Source organism: Papio anubis, chromosome 1, assembly GCF_008728515.1.
Source record: "Papio anubis isolate 15944 chromosome 1, Panubis1.0, whole genome shotgun sequence".
Classification (NCBI taxonomy): domain Eukaryota; kingdom Metazoa; phylum Chordata; class Mammalia; order Primates; family Cercopithecidae; genus Papio; species Papio anubis.
The window spans coordinates 36,521,932-36,546,578 of NC_044976.1; the positions used below are offsets into that span (position 1 = coordinate 36,521,932).

The following is a 24,647-nucleotide window of genomic DNA, read 5'->3' on the forward strand; positions in this document are numbered from 1 at the left end:
TTTCACAATCATACGTGATATTTGCTGTTGGTGTTTGGCAGGCAATTCTTATCATGTTAAGGTTCTCTTCTTAGTTTGAGGGTTTTTTGTTTTTTGTTTTTTTTAAATCATGAATTAGTGTTGCTGAATTTCATCAAATGCTTTTTCTAAATCTATTGAGATGATTGCATGGTTTTTCTACCTTAATTTGTTAATCTGGTAAATTAAAATGACAGATTTTCTTTTTGCTTCAGTTCTTTTAAAAATAAGTAAAATATTTCAGATATAATTGAAGCTGTGTATGCTCCTAGTTGATCTCATTCTTTTTCCTCCTTCTCCTGAGGCAAACACCACCCTCACCTCAGTGTTTTTCATTCTCATGCATGGTTTCATACTATTGCTACGTATGTTTGCATCATAAACAATATGTGGTGTTGTTCTGCATATTTTCAAAGTTTATGTAAATGGTATCTTACTACGCATATTCTAGAATTTGCTTTTCCATTTTGATAGTTGTAGCTCTAGTTCATTCTAATTGCTACGTGACATTGCATTGTGTTACTATACTACAATTTATTTATTCCTTCTTTTGTTTAGGAACACTGAAGTCATTTCTAACTTTTAGCTATTACAAACAACGGCACAGATAAATATTCTTGTAAAAGACTTTCTGCAAAATGCAAAACTGCCCTGTTGGGCCATAGAATATGCTTTTCTTCAATATTGTTAAATGTGGCTAAATTGCTCCCCAAAGCACGCTCCTAGAAGTATAATTAGAGATCTGGTTTTTCATATCCTGAACAATACCTGGTGTTGTCAGCCTTTTAACGTTTGCTGGCATGATGTCCATAAAATGATGTTTCATTGTTGTTTTAATTTGAATTTCTTCAATTTACTAGTGAGACTGAGAATCATATATATGTGTATATACATAATGTGTGTGTATATATATCACATATATGTGTATACATGTGTGTATATTCCTCATTTTCACTGCTGATGGCATTTTATCAAATGAATGTTTCACAAAAACTCTACCATTGATTTGTTTCACTCCTCCAGTTTTTGAATATTTCAAACAATATCACTGTAAACATTCCTGTACATGTCTCTGGGCACACACATGCATGAGTTTCTCTAGGGACTATATCTAGGAGAGGAGTTTCTTAATCAGATATGCATATCTTCAGCTTTATTAGAGAATGCCAACTTATTTTCCAAAGAGACTGTTGTGGCTTGTCTTTTACTTTGCATATGATAACTATTGCTGAATAAAGTTTTAAAATAAAAGTTAAATTTATCAATATTTTTCTTTTCTCATAGTGTCTTGTTTGAGAAATTCTCTACCCTGAAGATGTTTTCATGTTGTTTTCTAAATGTCTTAAAGTTTTGCCTTTTCTATTTAGATTTTTAATCTACCCAGAATTAATTTCCACATATAATTAAAAATGTAAGCAGCTAGTTTTATTTTTTTCAATAAGTATGGTCAGTTGTCTCAGTGTCATTTATTGAAGAAGCCATTCTCCTTATTCATTTGTGACATAACCTCTGTCACATATCAAGTATCCATTTAAGAGTGGATCTTGTTGTTGAGGTGGTTTTACTTTTATTTGCCATGTTATTTCTTTTTTTTTTTTTTTTTTTTTTTTTTGAGACGGAGTCTCTCGGGCTTCTAGGAAATTAGGGCTGGAGTGCAGTGGCTGATCTCTCAGGCCTACTGCAAGCTCCGGCCCTGGTTCACGCTTTATCTCTCTGGCTCTAGCCTCCCTTTAGCTGGGACTACAGGCGCCCACCTCGGCCTCCCGCTAGTTTTTGTGTTTTAGTAGACGGGTTTCACCTCTGTTAGCTTGTGGACTTGTCTCGGGATCTCCTGACCTTGGTGGATCTGCTGGGTCTGCCTCTGCCTCCCCAGTGCTGATTACAGGGTTTGAGCCACTGCTACTCGCCTATTTCTTTAATGGCTTAATTTATTCAAGTTTCTTATTTCTTCTTGAGCCAATTTTGGTAATTTTTATTTTCTAGAAATGTAAAATTCTTTGTGTTTTCAAATTTTAAAACATAAAGCTGATCATATTCTATTATGATTATTAAAGTCTCTATTTTAGTTATATCCCCTTCTTCATATCTAATTTTGTGTATTTATATGCCTTTTTTGTTTGTTCCCTTGCTTAGTCTTATTGGAAGACTGTTTTATTAGTTTTTCTTTTTAAGAGAAATAGCTTTTGTCTTAGTTGATTCTGTTATTTTCTTGTTTTTTTAATTTTATCAATTTCTACCCTTATTTTTAATATTTACTGTCTTCTGTCTTGTTTTTGTTTACTACAATCTTTTTATTGGTTCTTCAGTTAAATATAACATTTATTTTCTAACTTTATTTTAATTGGTGCATTTACAGTTACAAATTCTCTTGCAGGTACTCTACTAGTTACATAGTTTTAATATGCAAACTTCAATTACAATTCATGTGAAATACTTATAATTTTTATTGTGATGTCCTCTTTCACAGTAAATTATTTAGAAAAGCATTTTACAAATTTCAATGTATGTCTGTCTTGTTTGGATTTAACGTTTATGATTGCTTTCTAATTTAGATTTATTGCCACAAGAGAAAATGATCTATACGATATTGCTTCTTTGTTGAGGTTTCCTGTGTGTGTAGTATTATATATGGTCAAATTTTGTAAATAATTCATATGAACTAGAAGAGAATGCATTCTCTCTGTTTATTGGTTGAAAACTCTATATGCATTTATTAGAAAATATATTGATTTTGTTGTTCAAACATTCTATACCTTAATAACATTTTGTCTACTTGGTATATGGTTTCTTTTTAATTTTTTTTTAGACAGAGTCTCACTCTGTTGCCCAGGCTAGAGTCCAGTGGCACGATCTCAGCTCACTGCAAGCTTTGCCTCCTGGGTTCAAGTGATTCTCCTGCCTCTAACTCCTGAGTAGCTGGGATTACAGGCGTACACTACCTCACTTGGCTAATTTTTGTATTTTTAGTAGAGATGGGGTTTCACCATGTTGGCATGGCTGCTCTGGAACTGCTGACCTCAAGTGATCCGCCTGCCTCAGCCTCCTAAAGTGCTAGGATTACAGGCGTGAGCCACTGCACCTGGCCACTTGGTATGTGATTTCTAATAGATGTTTGCTGAAATCTCCCATTATGTTTTTATATTGGTTATTTTTTTTTCTAATCCTGTCTGTGTCTGTATTGTATGTTTTCAGGTACTTTTTTTAGGTGCATATAAATTCATTATTGATATATTTCCTTGGTGGATTTTTTCTTTATATATAATTCTTTATATATAATATATATAATTGTAATATAATTTTATATAATTAATTAATTAATTAATTAATTTTTTTGAAACAGTGTCTCACTCTGTCGCCCAGGCTAGAGTGCAGTAGAGCGATCTCGGCTCACTGCAAGCTCCGCCTCCTGGGTTCACGCCATTCTCCTGCCTCAGCCTCCCGAGTAGCTGGGACTACAGGCGCCCGCCACTCTGCCTGGCTAACTTTTTGTATATTTAGTAGAGACGGGGTTTCACCGTGTTAGCCAGGATGGTCTCTATCTCCTGACCTCGTGATCCGCCTGTCTCGGCCTCCCAAAGTGCTGGGATTACAGGCATAAGCCACCGCGCCCGGCCCAATTCCTTAAATTTTAGTTTGTCTGATACTAATATTACTACATTAGTTTTGTTGCTGTTGTTAGTAATTTCATGGTGTATATTTTCCATGTCTTCATTTCAACATTTCTAATTAATTTTATTTCAGATGTGTCTCTGTGTTTTACTGGATTTAAATCTAATCATCCAATCTATTTTAGTAGATGGACTTTTAAATTTATTTGTTTATTTTACATTTGTCTTAGCAACAGAGCCTGAAGCAATGTTGAGTCATTAAGAGAGAGAAAGGGTAACTGAGGCAAAGGAGAATGGAAAGCATGTGTAAGGACTTCACAGCACAACACGAGACAATGCCAATGCTTGATAGATATACTCACTTGGCCTCTTGGCACATCTCCACACATGCTGTACAGGCATATGCATGCCTTGGAAAAGTCCATTGAAGGGAACCAAAGAGAAGGCATTTACCTGTTGGCTCTGTTCTATCTCTCATCTCTAATTGGGCCTTTTGCCCCTTGGGGATGTAACTCTTTTGAACTTCAGGCTGAGTTACCTGGTTCATGCATTGTGACATAAAGTGCCAATGGAGTGGGAGAAGACAGAGACAGTGGGTAGCGGCCTCCAGCCACAGACCCAACAGAGTTGACTGTCACTTGGCAGTAGCTGTAAGAAAGGCAAGAGGCTGAGTGTCTGGGAGACAGGTGAGGCCAAGAGAATTTGAGGGTATGTGCAAGATGCATCTCCTACAACATTTATTGTAACAATCTATATATTTGCATATTTTTTAACCAACTTTTTCTGTGCTTTGTTTTCTGTTCTTTTTTTTCCCCTCCTTTTCTTGCATTCTGTTGAACCAAAAATGTTTTCCACATCCGTTCTTCCGCTACATACCCTTTTCCCCCTCTGTAGTGATTTGGAAAATAGACTGTATTTTTCATTTTATTGTGGTTATCCTTGAATTTTTATATAATTAATTGCCTACATATGCTTAAGTATTCATTTTTTTCTAACAGATTTAAGTCATTCAGTATTTCTATCCTCTTCCCAAACATGACACAGACTTTAACTAACTTTAATCACTAATTGAACATCATTCTCATCTAGTTATTATTTCTAGTCATAGTTTTGCCTATTAATAAAAAATTATCTCTTTCAGTTAATAATTAAATTTACTGACATATTTTGTTTTCTAGCTCATTAGCTTCCCTCTAAATTCAGTTCTCTCCTTGCTGAAGTATATCCTTTAAGTTCTGTTTTTTTGTTTTTGTTTTTTTAAAGAGACATTATCTTTTTAGATTTATGGAAAAAGTTGAGAAGATAGTTGAGATTTTCAAAATATCCTGTATGGTTTCCCCTATTTTAACATCTCACATTAGTGGGAAATTCTTGTTATAATTAAGGAACCACTATTGACACATAATTGTTGACTAAAGTCATACTTTATCCAAATTTCCTTAGTTTTTATCTAATGTTGTTTTTCTGTCCCAGGACTTCATCCAGAATACCATATCACATTTAGTAAGAGAGTTTTGAGGAATAATGGCCAAGTATTTTGTAGGATGCCTCACGATGGGAATTTGTCTGCTGTTTTTCTCATAATAAGACTGGGGCCATGGGTTACTCGGAGACAGACTACAGAGACAAAGTGCCGTCTTCACTGCATCATGTCAAAGGTACATGATATACTATCAACATGATTTATGACTGTTGATAGTGGCCTTGATCACCTGGTTGAGGTGGTGTGTCAGGTTTCTCCACAGTAAAGTTATCCTCTCCTGCCTCCTCCATAGTGTATTGTTTGGAAGGAAGTTGCTATGTGCAGCCCACACTTAAAGAGTGGGAAGTTCTGCTCCCCTTCCTTGAGGGTGGAGTATCTCTAATTTATTCAATTGCTTATTTATGTAAGCATGGACTCAGAAATATTTATTTTTTCACTTTGGATTAGAATCTGGCATACCTTATTTGTTTTGTTGTTCAAATTGTTCCAGCTTTGGCCATTGGGAGCTCTTTCCATTGGCTCTTGTCCTCCTCTGATACACCTCCATCATAGGCTGTTGTTCAACACTTCCCTATTTTATGGCACTATGAGAAGTTCCAGGATCATCTTGTATATTTCTTTCCCCAGTCCTAGAATCAACTATTTCTCAAAGATTCGTGGTTTCTTTATTGGAGGACGGTGTTAGAAACCAAGATCTAGGCATTAGGTGTGCTTGTTGCTACTGAGGTGTCATTTCTTTCATGCCCTTTCAACTGATAGCACAAACATTTTTATGTTAACCCACACATACATACACAAGTGTATTACTGATCAGGTGCAGTGACTCATGCCTATAATCCTAGAACTTTGAGAGGCCAAGGCAGATGGATCACTTGCACTTAGGAGTTCGAGACCAGCCTGGGCAAAATGGCAACACCCTGTCTCTACAGAAAATACAAAAATTTGCTGGGTGTGGAGGTGCATGCCTGTAGTCCAAGTTACTTGGGAGGCTGAGGCAGGATTGCTTGAGCCTAGGAGGTGGAGGTTGCAGTGAGCTGAGGTCGTGCCACTGCACTCCAGCCTGGGCAACAGAGTAAGTAAGACCCTGTCTCAAAAAAACCCCAAAAAGCCAAAAAGCACAGTATATTAGTCTGGGTTCTTCAGAGAGGCAGAACCAATGGTAAATATATTATTATAAGGAATTGGTTCACATGATTATAGAAACTGAGATGTCCAAGATCTGAAGTTGGCAAGCTGGAAACCCAGGAGAACTGATGTTGTAAATTCCAGTCTAAGTCTGAGTCTGAGTCCAAAGGAAGGAGACCAGTGTCCCAGTCTGAAGAGAGTCAGTCAGAAATAATTATTTTTAAAAGCACAAACACATTTGTTTATTAACCAAAGGAATAACCCTAATTAACTCAACACTTTGAAATAGTTGCAAGCTTTGCAAAAAATTGGTGCAATGGCCAAAACAAGAATTTTTTCTTATTCAGCCTTTTCTTCTATTCAGGCCTTCAACAGATTGAATGAGGCCCACACACACTGGGGAGAACAATCTGCTTTACTCCATCTACTGATTCACATGTTAATCTCATCTAGAAACACTCTCACAGACACACCCAGAAGTAATGTTTAACCAAATGTCTGGACACCCTGTGACCTAGTCACATTGAGACACATAAGATTATAACATAATATTTCTGTAATTACTTAGAAAAAAAACTCTTCTGAAATTCACATGGAACCAAAAAAGAGCCCAAAGAGCCAAAGTAATCCTAAGCAAAAAGAACAAAGCTGCAGACATCACGTTTCCTGACTTCAAACTATACCTCAAGGCCACCGTAACCAAAACAGCATGGTACTAGTATAAAAACAGACACATAGGTCAATGGAATAAATAGAGAACTCAGAAATAAGGCCACATATCTGCTTTTCACAGTTACTGAACTAATTTACATTCTCACCAGCCATCTGATCTTCAACAAAGTTGACAAAAATAAACAATGGGGAAAGGATTCCCTATTCAATAAATGGTGCTGGGATAACTGGCTAGCCATATGCAGAAGAATGAAACTGGACCCCTACCTTTCACCATATGCAAAAATTAACTCAAAAGTTGATTGGATTAAGACTTAAGTGTAAGACTTAAAACTTTAAAAATCCTAGAAGAAAAAATCTAGGAAATACCCTTCTGGACACTGGCCTTGGCAAATAATTTATGACTAAGTCCACAAAAGCAATTGCAACAAAAATAAGAATTGACAAGTGGGATCTAATTAAACTAAAGAGCTCCTGCGCAGCATAAGAAAATATCAACAGAGTAAAAAGTCAACCTACAGAATGGGAGAAAATATTTACAAATTATGCACCCAATAAAGATCTAGCTATGAAGATCTATCCAGAATCTATACGAACTTAATTCAACAAGGAAAAAATAAGTAACCCCTTAAGAAGTGGGCAAAGGACATGAACAGATACTTCTCAGAAGAAGACATACGAATGGCCAACAAATACATGAAAAAATGTTCAACATTGCTAATCATTGGAGAAATGCAAATTAAAACCACAATGAGATACCATCTCACACAGTCAGAATGGCTATTACTAAAATGTCAAAAAATAACATGTTGATGAGGCTGCAGAGAAAAGGGAAGGCTTACACACAGCTGGTGAGAATGTAAATTAGTTCAGTAACTGTGGAAAGCAGTTTGGAGATTTCTCAAAGAACTAAAAATGTAACTACCATTCAACCCAGCAATCTCATTACTGGGTATATACCCAAAGAAAAATAAATCATCCTACCAAAAGGACACATGCACCCGTATGTTTATTGCAGCAGTATTCACAATAGCAAAGACATAGACTCAACCTAGGTGCCCATCAGTGGTGGACTGGATAAAGAAAATGTGGTACATACATATCATGAAATACTAGGCAGCCATAAAAAAGAGTAAAATCATGTCCTTGCAGCAACATGGATGGAGCTTGAGGCCATTGTTCTAAGTAAATTAATTGAGAAACAGAAAACCAAATACCACATGTTCTCATTTATAAGTGGGAGCTAAACATTGGGTACACATGGATATAAAGATGGGAAAAATAGACATTAGAGACTACTAGAGTAAGGGGTGGGAATGGTTGAAAAACTACATATTGTATACTATGCTCACTACCTGAGTGACAGGATCAATTATAACCCAAGCCTCAGCATCACACAACATATCCATGCAGCGAACCTACACATGTACCCTGAATTTAAAAGTTGATATTTAAATAATAAAATAAACCACTTAACAAACAAAAATTTCTGTAATTAACCATTTGTGCCTGTATTAAGCTAATCATGAGTTCATATTAATATCTCCAACTCTAATCCTTGGGTTACTCTAGCCTCCCCCTTTTATCTGTAAACTCCCACCTCAAACATGAGAAACCTGGCCGCCAACATCCACCATCCATTTACTTAGTTGTCCAGTTCCAATACACATGTACAGTGGTACTGGAAACTTTAAAGCATACCCTGTGAGAAACAATAACTTTATCCAGTAGAGGGAAGAGTGCTACAATGCCTTTAGTCTTAAAGAATACTAATTTCCAAAGTTACTTAGGTCAACACTTGGATCTCTCACCCTCTTCGGTGAGGTTGTTTTTACAATACCGGTAAATTCTCTTATCACAGTCTGCATTCCTTTCTGGGATTCCCTTCCTCCTAATTGACTTTTAAAAATTTGTGTGCCTTAAGTTTTCCTTCTGCTGTCAAGTTCTATGGGTTTGAGAAATGCCTATTGTAATGCATTCACCATTACAGTATCATACAGTATAGTTTCTCTGCTCTAACAAATACCCCATGTATCACCTATTTATTACTCCCTTCTACCCCCAAACCCTTGGCACACATGGATCATTTTTCTTTGTCTATGGTTTTGCTTTTTCCAGAATGTCATATAATTTGAATCATACACAATATAGTATTTTCATAGTGTCTTCTTTAATTTAATAATGAACATTTAAGTTTTCTCCAAATCTTTTTGTGGCTTGATAGCTCACATTTTTTTTTATTGCTATATGATACTCCATTGTATGGATGTACCACCGTTTGTTTTTCCATTCACATATCAAAGGAAACCTTGGTTGCATACAGTTTTTGGAGATTGTGAATAAAACTTCTATAAACATTCCCATGCAGGATTTTGTGGGAACATAAAATTTCAAATCGATTTAAATACCTAGGAGTGTGATTTCTGGATTGTAAGGCTATGTTTAGCTTTGTAAGACACTGCCAAACTGTCTTCCAAAGTGGCTGAACCATTTTACATTCCCACCATCAATGAATGATATAGTTCCTGTTGTTCCACATCCTCACCAACATTTGGTATTGTCAGTTAAATATTTGAAAAAATTTTAGCCATTGTAATACGTGTGTAGTAGTATTCTATTACTGTTTTAATTTGCAATTCTATGATGACAAATGAAGTTGAACATAATTTCATGTGCTTATTTTTCATTTGCATATCTTCTTTGGTGAGGTGTCTGTTCACATCTTTGCCAATATTTAATTAGGTTGTTTGTTTTCTTATTGTTAAGTTTTAAGAGTTTTTTGATGTATATTTTGGATGTACAGCTACTATGTGTTTTGCAAATATTTTCTCCCAGTCTGTGGCTTGTCCTTTAATTCTCTTAACTGTGTCTTTCACAGAGCAAAAATTTCAATTTTAATAAAGTTTAATGTGTCAATTTTTTCCTTTATGGTGTGATAATGTAAAATATATATTTAGTCTTTGTCGCCTTTCCCTAACTATACAAATCCTAAAATCCTTAGACTCTTTAAAGTTATTTTTTTGTATGCTAATGGTTAACCGATGGTTGGCAACCTCTACATAGCTTTAGGATGGGGGCTGGTCACTAGAAAGACCAAGGTATAATTAGAGGGTTGAAACTTTTAGCTCCACCCCCACCCTCCTGAGAGGGCAGAAGGGCTGAAGGTTAAGTTGATCATCAGTGGTCAGTGATTTAATCAATTATGCCTATGTAATGAAGCTTCTGTAAAAATCCAAAAGGAATGGATTTGGAAAGCTTCCACATAGGCCTCTACATGGGAGTTCCCAAAGAGTGGCACACCCAGTGGGGTCATGGATGCTCCATGCCTTTTCTTCCATATCTCGCACTATGCATCTCTTCATCTGTATCCTTTGTAATTTCCTTTATAATAAACTGGTAAACATGTTTCCCTGAGTTCTGTGAGCCACTGTAGCAAATTAATCGAACCCAAAGAGGAGGTTGTGGGAATCCCAACTTAAAGCTGGTTAGTTGGAAGTTCTGGAGGCTTGGATTTATGACTGGTGCCTGAAGGAGGGGCAGTCTTGTGGGACTGAGCCCTCAACTTGTGGGATTTGGCCCTTACCTTCAGGTAGATAGAGTCAGAAGTGAATTGGAGGACATCCAGATGGTGTCTGCTGCAGAACTGATCGCTTGCTTGGTGTGTGAGAAAAATCTTGCACACATTTGGTCACAGAAGTTCTCTGTGTTGATTATTGTGTTAAGTGAGAGAATAGGAAAAACACAGTTCATGTGTGTTTTTCCACTGTCACATAAATTGTGCTTTTGGTGTGGTATTTAAAATGTCATTGCCAAACACAATGTCACTTAAATTTTGTCTTAGGTTTTCTTCTAGCATTTTACAGTATTGCATTTTATATTTAGGTTTGTGCACCATTTTGAGTTAATTTTTCTGAAAGGTTTAAGGTCTGAATCTGGATTCTTTTTTTTTCTTTTTCATTTGGAAATCCAATTGTTTCAGTACCATTTTTGAAAAGACTACCCTTTGATAGTCTTTTCAAAGATCAGTTGACTATGTTTGCATGGATTTACTTCTGAGCTTCCTATTCTTTCCCATTGGTCTATGTATCACTCTTTTGTCAATACCATACTATCTTGATTAATTTAAACTTATAGTAAGTCTTGGGATTGAGTAGTGGCTGTCCCCCACGTTTGTCGTTGTTCATGTGTTGACTTTTCTGAGTCTTTTGCCTTTCCATACACGCTTTAGAATCAGTTTGTTGATATCCACAAAATACTGTTCTGGGATCTTGATTGAGACTGAGATTGACCAATCTGGAAAGAATTGACATCTTAGCAATTCTGAGTCTTGCTATTTATGAACATGAAATGTTTCTCCATTTATTTAGATCTTTGGTTTCTTTCATCATAATTTTGTAGTTTTCCTTATATAGATCCTGTACATGTTTTGCTAGGTTTATATCTAATTTAACTTTTTGATATTGAAAATTATACTGTGCTTTAAAGTTCAAAGTTAAATTATGCTCTCTCTATATCTATATACATATATATGCTAATGATTTTGTATATGATTCTTTTTTTTTTTTTTTTGTTTTGAGACGGAGTCTGGCTGTGTCGCCCAGGCTGGAGTGCAGTGGTACGATCTTGGCTCACTGCAACCTCCACCTCCCAGGTTCATGCCATTCTCCTGCCTCAGCCTCCCAAGCAGGTGGGACTACAGGCACCTGGCACCACGCCCAGCTAATTTTTTTGTATTTTTAGTAGAGACGGGGTTTCACTGTGTTAGCCAGGATGGTCTTGATCTCCTGAACTCGTGATCTGCCCGCCTCGGCCTCCCAAAGTGCTGGGATTATAGGCATGAGCCACTGTGCCTGGTGATTTTGTATATTATTCTTATATTCTGCAACTTTGCCATAATCATTTACTAATTCTAGGGTTTTTTTTTTTTTTGCCTGATTCTTTGGAATTTTTTACATAGACAATCATGTTATCTGCAAGAAAAGGTAGCTTTATTTCTTTCTTCCTAATTTATATACATTTTATTTCCTTTTCTTATCTTGTTGCATTAGCTAGGACTTCCATTCAATGTTAAATGGTAGTAGTGAGAGGGGAGAGCCTTGCCTTTTTTGCAATCTTGGGGGAAAACATCAATTTTTTTTTTTTTGCTATTAAGTATGTTAGCTATAGCTTTTTTTTTTTTTTGGTAGTTTTTAAAAAATAGAGTTGAGGAAGTCCTCTATTCCTAATTATTTACGTTTAAAAAAACAATTAATGTTGGGGTTGTCAAATGCTTTTTCTGCATCAATTGATATAATCATGTGATTTTACCTATTTATTTTGTTGATGGGGTGGATAACATCACTTGACTTTTTAATGTTGAACCAGGCTTGTATATACCTTGAATAAATCCTACTTGATTATGGTATATAAATTTTTGTATACATTGTTGGATTTAACTTGCTAATATTTTGTTGAAGATTTTTGCATCTATGTTCATGAAAGATACTGGTCTATAGCTTTTCTTTCTTGTAATGTCTTTATCCAGTTTTGGTGTTAGAATAATACTGGTCTCACAGAATTAGTTAAGAGAGGTTCCCTTGGCTGCTATTTTCTGGAAGAGATTGTGAAAAATTGATATAAATTCTTTCTTAAATTTTGGTAGAATTCACCAGTGAACCCATCTAAAACTGGTGCTTTCTTTTTTGAAAGGATATTAATTATTGACTTAATTTCTTTAATAGATCTCTTTAATAATCTGTTCAGATTATCTAGTTCTCCTATTGTGAACTTTGGTAGCTCATGTTGTTCCAAGAATTTGTCCATTTCATCTAAGTTATCAAACTTATGGTTGTGTAGTTATTCATATATTTATTATCTTTTTGATGTCCATGGGATCAATAGTAGTGACTCCTCCTTTATTTCTAATATCAGTAATTTTTGTTCTTTCTCTTTTTCCCTTTGTTAGCCCAGCTAGAGCTTTATCAATTTTATTGATCTTTTCCACGACAGCATTTAGTTTTGTTGATTTCTCTATTTTCCTGCTTTCAATTTCACTGATTTTGGTTCTAATTATTACTTATTTTCTTATGCTTATTTTAGGATTACATTGATCTCTTTTTCTCTAATTTCCTAAGGTGGAAGCTTAGATTATTGATTTTTTTAGATTCTTCTTCTTTTCTAACATTTGCATTCAATGCTATAAATTTCCCTCTAACTGCTGTTTGTACTGCATTCCATAAATTTTGATAAGTTGTGTTTTCGCTTTCATCTAGTTTGAATATTTAAAAATTTCTCTTAAGATTTCTTCTTTAACTCATGTGTTATTTAGATGTGTCTTGTTTAATCTAAGTATTTGAGGCTATTTTACTGTTATTGATTTCCAGTTTAATTATATTACAGTGTGAGAGCAGACATTGTATAAATTCTATTCCTTTAAATTTGTTAAGATTTGTTTTATGACCCAGGATGTGTTCCATCTTGGTGAATGATTCATGTGAGCATGTGAAGAAGGATTCTGCTGTTATTGAATGAAGTAGTTGATAGATGTCAATTATATCTAGTTGATTAATCTAGTCAATTGATAGTGCTGTTGAGTTCAAATATGTCCTTACTGATTTTCTGCCTACTTGATCTATAAATTACTGAAAGAGGAGTGTTGAAGACTCCAACTACAATACTTGGCAGTTCTACTAGTTTTTGTCTCATGTATTTTAACAAACTGTTGTTTGGTGCACACATGTTAAGGGCTGTTATGTCTTCTCTTGTTTTAATTGAGCATTTTATATGATTCCATTTTCTCTCCTCTCCTAGCATAACAATTATACTTCTTTTAAAAAACATTTGTGACTGTCAGACGCAGGAGCTCATGCCTGTAATCCTAGCACTTTGGGAGGCCAAGGCGGGTGGATCACCTGAGGTCAGGAGTTCGAGATCAGCCTGGCCAACATGGTGAAACCTCATCTCTGCTAAAAATACAAAAATTAGTCAAGTGTAGTGGTGGGCACCTGTAATTCCAGCTACTCAGGAGGCTGAGGCAGGAGAATCGCTTGAACCCGGGAGGCGGAGGCTGCAGTGAGCTGAGATCGAACCATTGCACTCTAACCTGGATGACAAGAGTGAAATTCTGTCTCAAAACAAAACAAAACAAAACAAAACAAAAGTTTGTGGTTTCCCTAGAGTTTGCAGTATGCATTTACAACTAGTCTAATCTTACTCTCGAGTAATACTATGCTTACTCTGATGAGAAGTATGCTATACTTCTTTCTGATAAGGAGTCTTCACAGGTAGGGAAGATACCTTATAGCAGAGTGTGTTAGTCCATTTTCACACTGCTACAAAGAACTACATGAGACTGGGTAATCTGCAAACAAAAGAGGTTTAATTGACTCACAGTTTTTCATGGCTGGGGAGGCCTCAGGAAATGTACAATCATGGCAGAAAGCGAAGGAGGAGCAAGGCGTATATGACATGGCGGCAAGAAAGAGAGAATGCAGGGGAAACTGCCACTTTTAAACCATCAGATCTCATGAGAACTTCCTCACTCTCACAAGAACAGCATGGGGGAAACTGCCCCCATGATCCAATCACCTCCCACCAGGACCCTCCCTCAACATGTGGTGGATTACACTTCGAGATGAGATTTGAGTGGGACACAGAGTCAAACGATATCACAGAGTATTCCCAACTTCCCTCTCTTGTCCCTCAATACATGGCTGTCATTCATTTCACTTTTCATATACTATAATCATCTAATACATAGCTACTGTTATTACTTTGAAGAGTTATCTATTAAAGCAATTAACAATAAGAAAAATAAAATATTTTACCTTAATTTATTCCTTCTTTAATGCTCTATCTCTATGTAGATTTAAATTTCTGACTTATATTATTTTTCCTCTTCCTGAAGAAACTCTTCTTTAAACATTTCTTGCAGTGCAGGTATACTGGTATAAATTCTCTCAGATTTCATTTGTTTGAGAAAGTATTTCTTCATTTTTGAAGGATAATTTCATTGAATATACAGTTCTACAGTCTTTCACTTTCAACGGTCTAAATATTTTCCTCTGTTCTCTTTCAGTTTGCATAGATTCTGATGAGAAGTCCAATGTATTTCTTGTCCTTGTTCCTCTATAGGTAAAGTGTTCCTTTTCCTCTGCTGTTCTCAGGATTTTTGTCTTTGTCTTTCTGCAGTTTGAATGTGACATGTCTACGGATAGCTGTTTTGGGATTCTTCCTGCTTGGTGTTCTCTGAGCTTCCTGGATCTGTGTTTTGGTGTTATTAATTTTGAAAAATTTCTGGCCTAATGGAATAGTTCTTCTGTTCCCTCTTTCTTCTCCTTCTCATATTCCAGTTACCCATATGTTGCAACTTTTGAGTTGTCACATGGTTCTTGAATATTCTGTTCTCTTTCTTATTCTTTTGTTCTTTTTGCATTTGAGTTTGAGAAGCATTCATTGACATATTTTCAATTTGTGATTCTTCCCTTGACTATGTCTAGGTTAAGAATGAGCCCATGAAAGACATTCCTCACTTCTGTTACAATGTGGCTTTTTTTATTTATAGCATTTTCTTTTGATACTTTCTTAGCATTTTCATCTCTCTGCTTATATTACCCATCTGTTCTTTCATGTTGTTTACTTTTTTCATTCTTAGTCTGATAATTCCAAAATTTTGCTATGTCTGTGCTCTGATGATTGCTGTCTGATGATTGCTGTCTATTTAAATAACATTTTTTCTTGATTTTTATTATGCTGTATAATTTTTTTGTTGAAAGCATGACATGATATATCAGGTAATAGAAACTAAGGGAAATAGGCCTTTAGTATGAGGTTTTGTGCTAACCTGGCTGGGAGTTGGGCTGTGTTTAATGTTTGCCGTGGCTATAGGTGTTAAAGTCTTCCATTTCCTTGCGTGTACTTGCTATTTGTTTTACCTGTTGTTTTTAGACTTCCCTAAAAACCCCTTCTTAAATAGAATCTGAACATCTCAGCTGTACATAATCTACTGTTATTACGCTGGAACCCTGTTGATATGGTGGTAAGGTATGGGGTGAAAATTATAGGGTCCTATAATTCTATAACTGTCAGTATTTTAGTGGGCCTGTGTCCCTGAACTGTGACCATCACAAGTGTTCCTCAGCTTTTTTTTCTCCTAAGATGAGAGAGCAAGTCTAAAGGGGGTTGGAGTTAGATCATTTCCCTTTCCCCACATCAGATAAAGCTCTGATAAAGTCTTTCCATTGATGACTGGGCCTTTGTTAAGGAGAATGCTCTGGGTATGTTTCAAAAGTGTTACTTTTCCTTTATCCCTTCCAAAAACATGGGATTTTAAAAAATTGACTCTTCACCATGACAATTTGATGAGGTTCATGGAGGTAAAACTGAGAAAGTTTGAGGCCCCCAAAACTGCAGCTCTGAGGAGTTTCTCATTTTCATGCTAGCCTATACTCTACTTCTAGCAATTCATCAAAGTTACAATTTAAGGGTAGATACCAGCTTATGGCTCCAAGAGCTTCCTTTCCAGGTAAGCTGATCTTGGCTGTGATTTTTTTTGTATTTACCTATCTCTCCAGATTTTGGAGTGGTGATGTTTTCTTCTGTGCCCTTAATTCTCTGCTTATTGTAAGAAGGCAATGGTTTTCAGTTTTTTCAGCACTTTTATTGTTGTAAGGATGGGAGTTCCACTTTTACATGTCAGAGATAAAACTGCAAGTCTTAAATTGTTCTTTTAATGAGTTAGGAAACTCATAGTCTTTGTATGCCCGAAAAAGGCTTCACCGCATCATTTGGAATGCTAGTTTATCTAGGTATAAAATGCAAGCTTGCCAGGTATTTTCACTCAGCACTTTGAAGTTACTACTTTACTGTATTTTTGCCATCTATTATTGTTGCTGAGAATTTTTGTTGTCACTCTAGTATCATTCTTTTATAAAGTATCTGTTTTTTCTTCTGGCAACTTTTAACCTGTTAGTTTTTTCCTTAATGCTTTACAGTATTTCTATAATATGTCTCTAGATATAGAATTATTTTTATTTAATCCATTTTTGATATAATTAATGCTATTTTCTTTAAAAGTGAAAAATTCTCACTTCTGATACATTTCAATGTTGCATTTCAACAATTATTTCCATGCCCCTTTTCTGAATCTCCAATTAGACTAATATGAGCTTCCCAGTGTAGCCTCTATATCTCTAAACTGTTATTTTATACCTTCTAATCTATTTGTTTTTATTCTCAGGAAACTCTTCTTCATTATCTTTCACTGATTCTCTGTTTGTGTCCATTCTAGAGTTCATTCCATTATGATGGCTTTGTCAATGGGAAAGTTGCTCTATTGACCCAGAATCTTCCTCTAGTCTTGGTCTGTCCTCTGAAGACACCCACTCAAATCTGCCTCCAAAAATTCCTTCAGAAATTTGACACTGGGGGTGACAGCTTCTCTTTTTCTTTAGGTTAAACAATTAAAAGTCATTGTGAATGTAAGTAGGTCACAATAAATACTATATTCACTACATAATAACCTCTTGCAATACATTAATGGAAAATTTACAAAGCAGATTAATATTTAAATTTTAATCAATAATCTAGAAGTGTTCATTGGGAACTTGTTTAGGTGTTGGGCATGGAGCGGGATTCTTGTATTAGCAGAGGGCAGGGAAAGAGTTTCCCAGTTAATTGATTCCTACTTTATCAACTATGCCTTGTTTAAATAAAACAGCAGATATGAAAACTTTAACTTATATAATCCCTACCTGAAAGGTGACTATTGGCACCTTACAAAGAGATTTCATATAAGAAGCTTGGTAACTCCCGTATGTGCCTCATCTAGGTTTCATTCATTTATTAAATAATACTTTGTTATATGTTCACTTCATGTTAATACCCTCCCAAATAGAGGAGATCTGGGGATCAGGGGATACTGGGGATCAAGACATGGTTTCTGCTTTCAAGGAGCTTACAGACTAGTTGAGTGGGGGGACAAAGATAAGCAAAGAGGCATAAAATACAATGTGACAAGTGCTATAAAGGTGATACCCTGGGTAAGGACATGAACCAAACTACGGATAAAGAATGTTTTCTTTGAGAAAGAGACATCTGGGCTGAGATATGAAGCACAAGGAGCAATCGGGTAATAGGGGAAGTGTGACAGAATATTTCCAAGAGAAGACATAGCATATGCAAAAGGTTGAGGTGAAATCAAGATGCCATTTAAATGATTTAAAGAGGTGGAGAAGATAACATTCACACAGCAGAAAGGAGAGAGATGAGGTTGGAAAGCTACACAGGGGCTAGGTACTACAAGGTGCTGTAAGTTATGTGAAGATATTTGGGCACTGGGGAGCCCCTGAGGAGATATAAGCAAGGGAGTGACATGAATAAATTTTCTTTTTTGAAATATCCTTCAAGTAGGATATGTGGTAGATGGTTGAAATGCCAAAAACTTTCTAATTATGGAGATATGGGATGGGGCTGGATTAGTGAGGGAGAAGTGGGAGTTAAGGGTGACTTCCAGACTTCAGACTTGGGTGACTGGGTGGGTGGTAGGGATAAAAGAAACCTAGGAGAAGGATAAGGGAACATTTGGTGAGGATAGGGATTAGTTCATTTTTAGAGTGATGACCTGTGGGACACACAAGTGGGGATATGCATAGAGAGCTGAATGTATGGGTTTGGAACTCAGGAGAATAATCTGGGCTAGAGATTTAGATTTGGAAACCATCTCTTTATAGAGATCTGTATTTCTCAACATTGGTCATGGTGGGATATCTATCAGAACACCTTCGCAGAATCTTTCGGAATTATCGCAGGATGTCTCAGAGTCTGATATCTATTCAATGCTCATCAGGAGATCTTTTTCTCTCCCTCTCCCACAATTGTCAATTTAAAGCTATCAATCTACAGAACTTCTGCTCCCGATGGCCCCTTCAGCTGTGTTAGGGCAGAAGAAGAGTGGTTGAGGTGGTGAGAGGCATTGCGATTGTCCATGCAGAGTGTGCAAAGAAGAGAAGAGTGGCAGCATGCTGAAGATCCCACTATTTTCAGATTCCCACACAACATTTTAGTGGCATTCCAATTGTATAAAACAGGGGTCAGGTATAGCCTCAGGGACCATCCATGAGAGGTTATTTGCAGCCCCTCCATGTAACAATCTGAGGGCCAGACTTAGCTCTTGAGCAAAGACAGGAAGAATAAGTGACCTTACCCTACAAGCAAGAAAGTCTGGATTTAGTTTTGTTTCTGCTGACTTCCACTTTAAACATTTGTTGATTTACTCACTGTGGTGGATTGATTACACCAATTACCTGAATTAATGGCATCTCTGTATCCAAACCCTTTGCCTTGTAACTTTGTAGTTCCCTCCTATTCTGACTCTGGGCTTGCCCACATGACTTGCTATAGCCAATGTGATGTCTGCAAATGTGATGTTTGCAAATGTGATACAGGCAGAGCCTGGAGCAGTGTCCGTAGGTTTCTACATCTTCTTTTGCACCTGCTGTCTCCATGACAGCCTGTCCAGACTAGTTTCTTGGACTCATGCTGCTGACGTGAGAAGATACTTGGGTTACCCAGTTGAAGGGATATGAGAAACACAGAAGGGAGCTGTGTTGGTTCAGATGAAGCCATCCTAAGCCATTGAGCCTCTTAGCCCACTTTCAATTCCTAGTAGATGCATGAGGAAACCCAGCCAGGATCAGTCAATCCTGTCCCAGATTGGCAGAAAGCAGACTCAAATTGGCTGGGTGTGGTGGCTCATGTCTGTAATCCCAGCACTTTGGGAGGCTGAGGCGGCAGATCACCTTAGGTCAAGAGTTCAAGACCAGCCTCGCCAACATGGTGAAACCCCATCTCTACGGAAAATACAAAAATTAACCAGGCGTGGTGGTGCACCCCTGTAATCCCAGTTACTCAGGGGGCTGAGGCAGGAGAATCACTTGAACCCTGGAGGCAGAGGTTGCAGTGAGCTGAGATCATGCCACTGAGCAAGACTCTGTCTCAAAAAAGCAAAAAGAAAAAAAAAAAGCAGACTCAAATAGACAGAACACCTAGCTGACCTATAGACTTATGAGCAATAATAAATGGCTGTTTTGTAAAGCCACTATGTTTTGGGATGCTTTGTTACTCAGCAAGAGGTAACTGATAGAGTAACTGTAGCTAACTGATGCTCAATCATTCAACATGCCTCTGTGGAGTGCCTAGTTTGATCCTGTGTGATTGTGTATAGCTCTGTGAAGACTTTTCTTACCTGCCACCATACTGGTTCTGTTGGTGTGAACAATATTCTACTTCAGTGTCCTTGTCCAGAACTTCATATTCCTGCTGGGACTAGAGCTGCCCTAATGTGTGCATTGACTTGGTTGGGCTACTTACCCCTGCTTAGTTCTTTTTAGCCTCACACTTGCTGAATTCCTGCTTTGACTGGACAAATCACTTGTAATCACTATACATCACCTAGAGCACTTCTCAGCACCTAGGTGTCCACTCTTGGTCACACTGGACCTGTCTGGGTTTGGACACTGGCCTGAAGTGTGCATATGTTCATTGCCTTCCTTTAGACACTGCATTGACAACTGGATGAAGAATTATCCTGACTGGCTGGCTTAAAAAACAATGTATGTCCTCACAGTTCTGGAGGCTGGAAGTCCATGATCAAGGTTTCAGCAGGGTTGATTTTTTTCTGAGGCTTCCCACCTCAGCTTATTGATCTTCTCCCTGTGAATTTGTGTCACCTTCCCATTGTATGTGTCTATGTCCTCATCTCCTCTTCTTGTAAGGACAAAAGGCATATTGAGTTAGGGTCTATCCTAATAACTTCGTTTTAACTTAACTATCTCTTTAGAGATCCCATCTTCAAAAACAGTCCCATTGTGAGGTACTGGGAATTAGGATTTTAACATATTAATTTTGGAAGGACACAGCTCAGCCCAAAACACTCCCCAAATCCCCATGATGCTCACTCTAGCTTTCTTTGTCTCCCTCTGACCTATGCATTTGAGGTCTCCGCATGCTGGGCCTCCAAGGCTCCTGAGCTGTAACGGTTATGTTTACATGCATATTGTTCCCTGCATATAGTTTCTTGGTCATTGAGGTGACAATGCCCAGTTTTCATTTGTACCTAATTGGCTTTCATACTTATTAGCAATAGTAGTTTTGGTAGTATTTGCTGAAATGAAGAGGCACGAGTCATGTGAATGTAAACTGCTAGGACCAGATCCACAGAGCCACTTCCCAGAGGGTGCAGTAGCTGCTTTTCCCACATTCAGCCTGCAAAAGGCCAGGGTTCAAGTGGTGTATGCTTGGAGGTGGTGCTGCAAGAGGCAGGGTCTATGTCAGTCCCAGAGGAACCACAAGTTTCTCGGATAAGAAGCAGCCAACACCCAGGAAACAGCACGGAATCACAGAAAGCTTCAGAATGAGGTAGAGCTATGTTTGATCCCAGCTCCACCAGCTGCTACTATGGCCTTGGACAAACCATTTTACTTCTCTGGACCCCAGTCACCTCATCTGTAAAGCAGGGAAAGAACCTCCTACCTCACAGAGCTAGTAGTAAAGCTAGTAGTGCCAAGCTCTGTGCCCAGCCCATATCTCACTGAAAGGAGAACAGACTCTGAGCAGGGAAGACAGGAGAGGCCCATCTGCAACCTTTTGGGGATACTGACATCTCATGGAGTGGTTGAATAACATCAGTCTGAAAGCCTATTCAGAATTTTCTCTTTCTTTAAGCTCCCTCTACTTGTGTGTGTATATACTTGTACGTGTATATACATCCATATACACGTATATACATTGTATATACAATCCTGTATGGATGTATATACACGTACAAGTATATACACACACAAGTACGTATGGATGTATATACACGTACAAGTATATACACACACAAGTACGTATGGATGTATATACACGTACAAGTATATACACACACAAGTAGAGGGATGGATATATAGGATATACAGGATACATACAAACAAGAAGCGCTATCCACAGGCTATGGACACACACATGATTCACAGAGCACACACATCCATGCACAGGGACTTGCACATCCCCAGGCCATCCCTCCAATACAGATAGATACATGTGCACAAGTGTGCACACACAGACACCAACACTCCCAGGCCCAGTTCATCATGGCTGTCTCTCTTCATAAAATGAGACTCTCGATTCATCATGATACGGTTTCCAATCACCAGGTCTTGTTTCCCCCACAGTATATCTAAAATTAAATACAAAGAGGGGAAAAACCCAAGCCAAGAGTAGGAAGCCATACGTACAGATTGCAATCACCACACAATGTTGCTGGTTGAAAGAAATGGATGTTGCGCATTGAATGTTAAAAATTGTGTTGAATTAGATAAGAAAATCCCGTGTAGACTTTGTTAATGATTCATAATCAGCTAATAAGCTCATCTTGAGGAGAATAATGATCCGCGGACCTGTTGGCTCGTTTATCACTGTGTTTTACAACATTGGCAAAGAAACTAATTAAATCCCCGCATCATTACAGAGAATCCCTTTTAATAGAGATACAATGATGCACTAGAGGCTACAGATTACACTGCAAATTGTACCAGGAGATTTTGGACAGCGGGTTTTAATTAACATGTGAGCCAGGAGCAGCTCGTTTAAATAATAACCAGCGCTGGAACCATCTGCAAGTAGGAGACAGGCGGCAGGAGGAGGTGGGACTGAGACCTGGGAGGCAAGTAGTGCATAGGCTGTGGCTAGGGAGTGTTTTGGAGTCAGTGTTCTGGGGAGATTGGAGAAACTGAGGCGGGGCTCAGCTCCAGAAGGCAAGAGAGAAACAAGAACTGGGGCATATTGGGGTCGAGAATCAGACAAGGTAAAGGAATGCAGCTGTTGCTGGGGAATTTGGAAGCTGGGTCCACATTGATGGTGGCGGCAGAGCCAGATGAGCTCTTGGTAAAGCACCCCCCATTTTCCATGTGGAAAGACAAAACTAAGACCATGCAACGAATGAGCATTCACCACAGACCGCTGCCTCGTGTGGATTCCATCTCTTGGCATGCCAGTCAGCTCAGCACGTTGCTAAGACCTGCTGGAAGGCAGGCTGGGCAGGTGCCTTGAGTGGGATCCAGCCCTCTTGATTTTACTTGGAAGTGAGGAACAGCTTAAGTGGCACAGCCAGTGAGCCCTTGGTAACCAGAGTCCGACACTTTCCTTCCATGGTCTTCTGTAGTCTGGCTTTCAAAGGGAAACTTCGGCCAGAGGCCAGCAGACACACAGAAGTACCAGTGGGCACAAAGGCAGAAAACTGAAGAGTGAAGCAAGAAACTGTTGGCTATGAGTGGCACACACATTCTTGGAAATGAGTTCCTGACATAGGGCAAACTTTATGCCTTTAGGGCAAATGTTCATCCTCCTGGGAGGCCCGAAGGCTCTCCTGGAGACGCTGCTCCTGCTGAGCTGAACTTCCTGAGGGCACAGGCCTATTTGGGGACTGCCTGGGTCACATGGCAACTCCTTGGCCTTAGCTTGAACTGCTTGTCGTTAATCTTTCTTGGCAGTCCCCAAGTCTTGGTACTTCTCTGTTCCCTCTTCAAGATCCACCCTTTCCTTCCCAGGCTGAGGCTCAATGCTGAGGTGGCCTGTGCCACAGGCAGCATCACAGTCTTCAAAGAGGCTTTTCTGACAGTTGTGGAGAAGATCAAGTACCTGCACAGGCAAGAGGCGAGAAGGAGTTCTTTCCAAGTTCACGTCCTTCTCTTGGAGAAAACAAGCTGAAGGCTTCCTCCACTGTGGCTTGTATATTATTATTATTTTAAGATCAGCAGCAAAATGATTCATAAAACCTTGGAAACAGAGTTAGTGTAAAGCCTCAAAGAACAAGAGCTCATTGTGCACTGCGACTCCCACCTGATGTTCTGCCAAAGGCGTGATACAGGCTTCTTTGAGATGGAGCTGCACCCGACAGTCGCTTCCCAGTCTGCACTGCTCCTGAGCTCCCATGGCAACACCAGGAGGATTAGCCCAGCATCCTGTTAGCATCCCTTCATCACTAAGCAGTACCCACCTTGTACATAGGCCCCGGGATCATCCCAGGGCTAGGACACTATTTGTATATTGAAGGTACTGCCAACACCATGCACACAGGCTTTTCAAGCTCAACTCAACCCCACCATGCCTGTATACACACACACACACACACACACACACACACACACACACACACACACGCATAGAGGTACCTGCATAAGCATGCGCATGTTAATCCCTCTCACCCTCTTTCCACTCTTGAGACTGAGAGTTCTGAACCACTGGGTCCTCCTCCTCCTCTTGTCTTAGCCCATCTGGGTCAGTTGTCTCACATGGGCCACATGTCCCACATCCTTCCATCTTCTCTGTCCCCTCATACTCACATGGCTGCAGAGTAAACAGCAGTCGGATTGGGAGTAAGTCAGATGCCATGTAGCTCAACCGCCTCACTTTATAGAAGAGGAGAGAGGGGGTGCAGATCAGAAGGAAGGAACCTGTTATCATGCATGTCACAATGGTAAGCAGGACCAGAGTTCGCTTACTCCCAGGCAGGCACTATTCCACCGTGCAATAAAAGGGTCTCTTGTCACCCTCTCAGCTGCCTGCCTCTTTGGGATTTTTCAGCAAAACCAGCACAATTACTTCCTATCTGGTCTCTACCTCCCAACCCACCCTATCCACTAGACTCTTCAGCTATCTGAAGCTATCAGAACCTCCAGCATGGCTTAGATAGGGAGTCAGGTCCAGGGACTTCAAATATGGGA

The 24,647-nt window shown here is 38.5% G+C and overlaps 1 long non-coding RNA gene across 2 annotated transcripts in view; it reads left to right on the forward strand.

Moving 5' to 3' along the window:
• Positions 1–3,552: 3,552 nt before the first annotated feature.
• LOC108586470 overlaps positions 3,553–24,647 on the forward strand; it is a 31,005-nt gene continuing 9,910 nt past the window's right edge. The window contains exon 1 of one of the 2 annotated variants that reach the window (XR_001903847.3): positions 3,553–4,334. This is a non-coding gene — a long non-coding RNA (uncharacterized LOC108586470). The remainder of the gene's footprint in view (positions 4,335–24,647) is intronic. The other variant, XR_001903846.3, reaches the window with a different exon arrangement.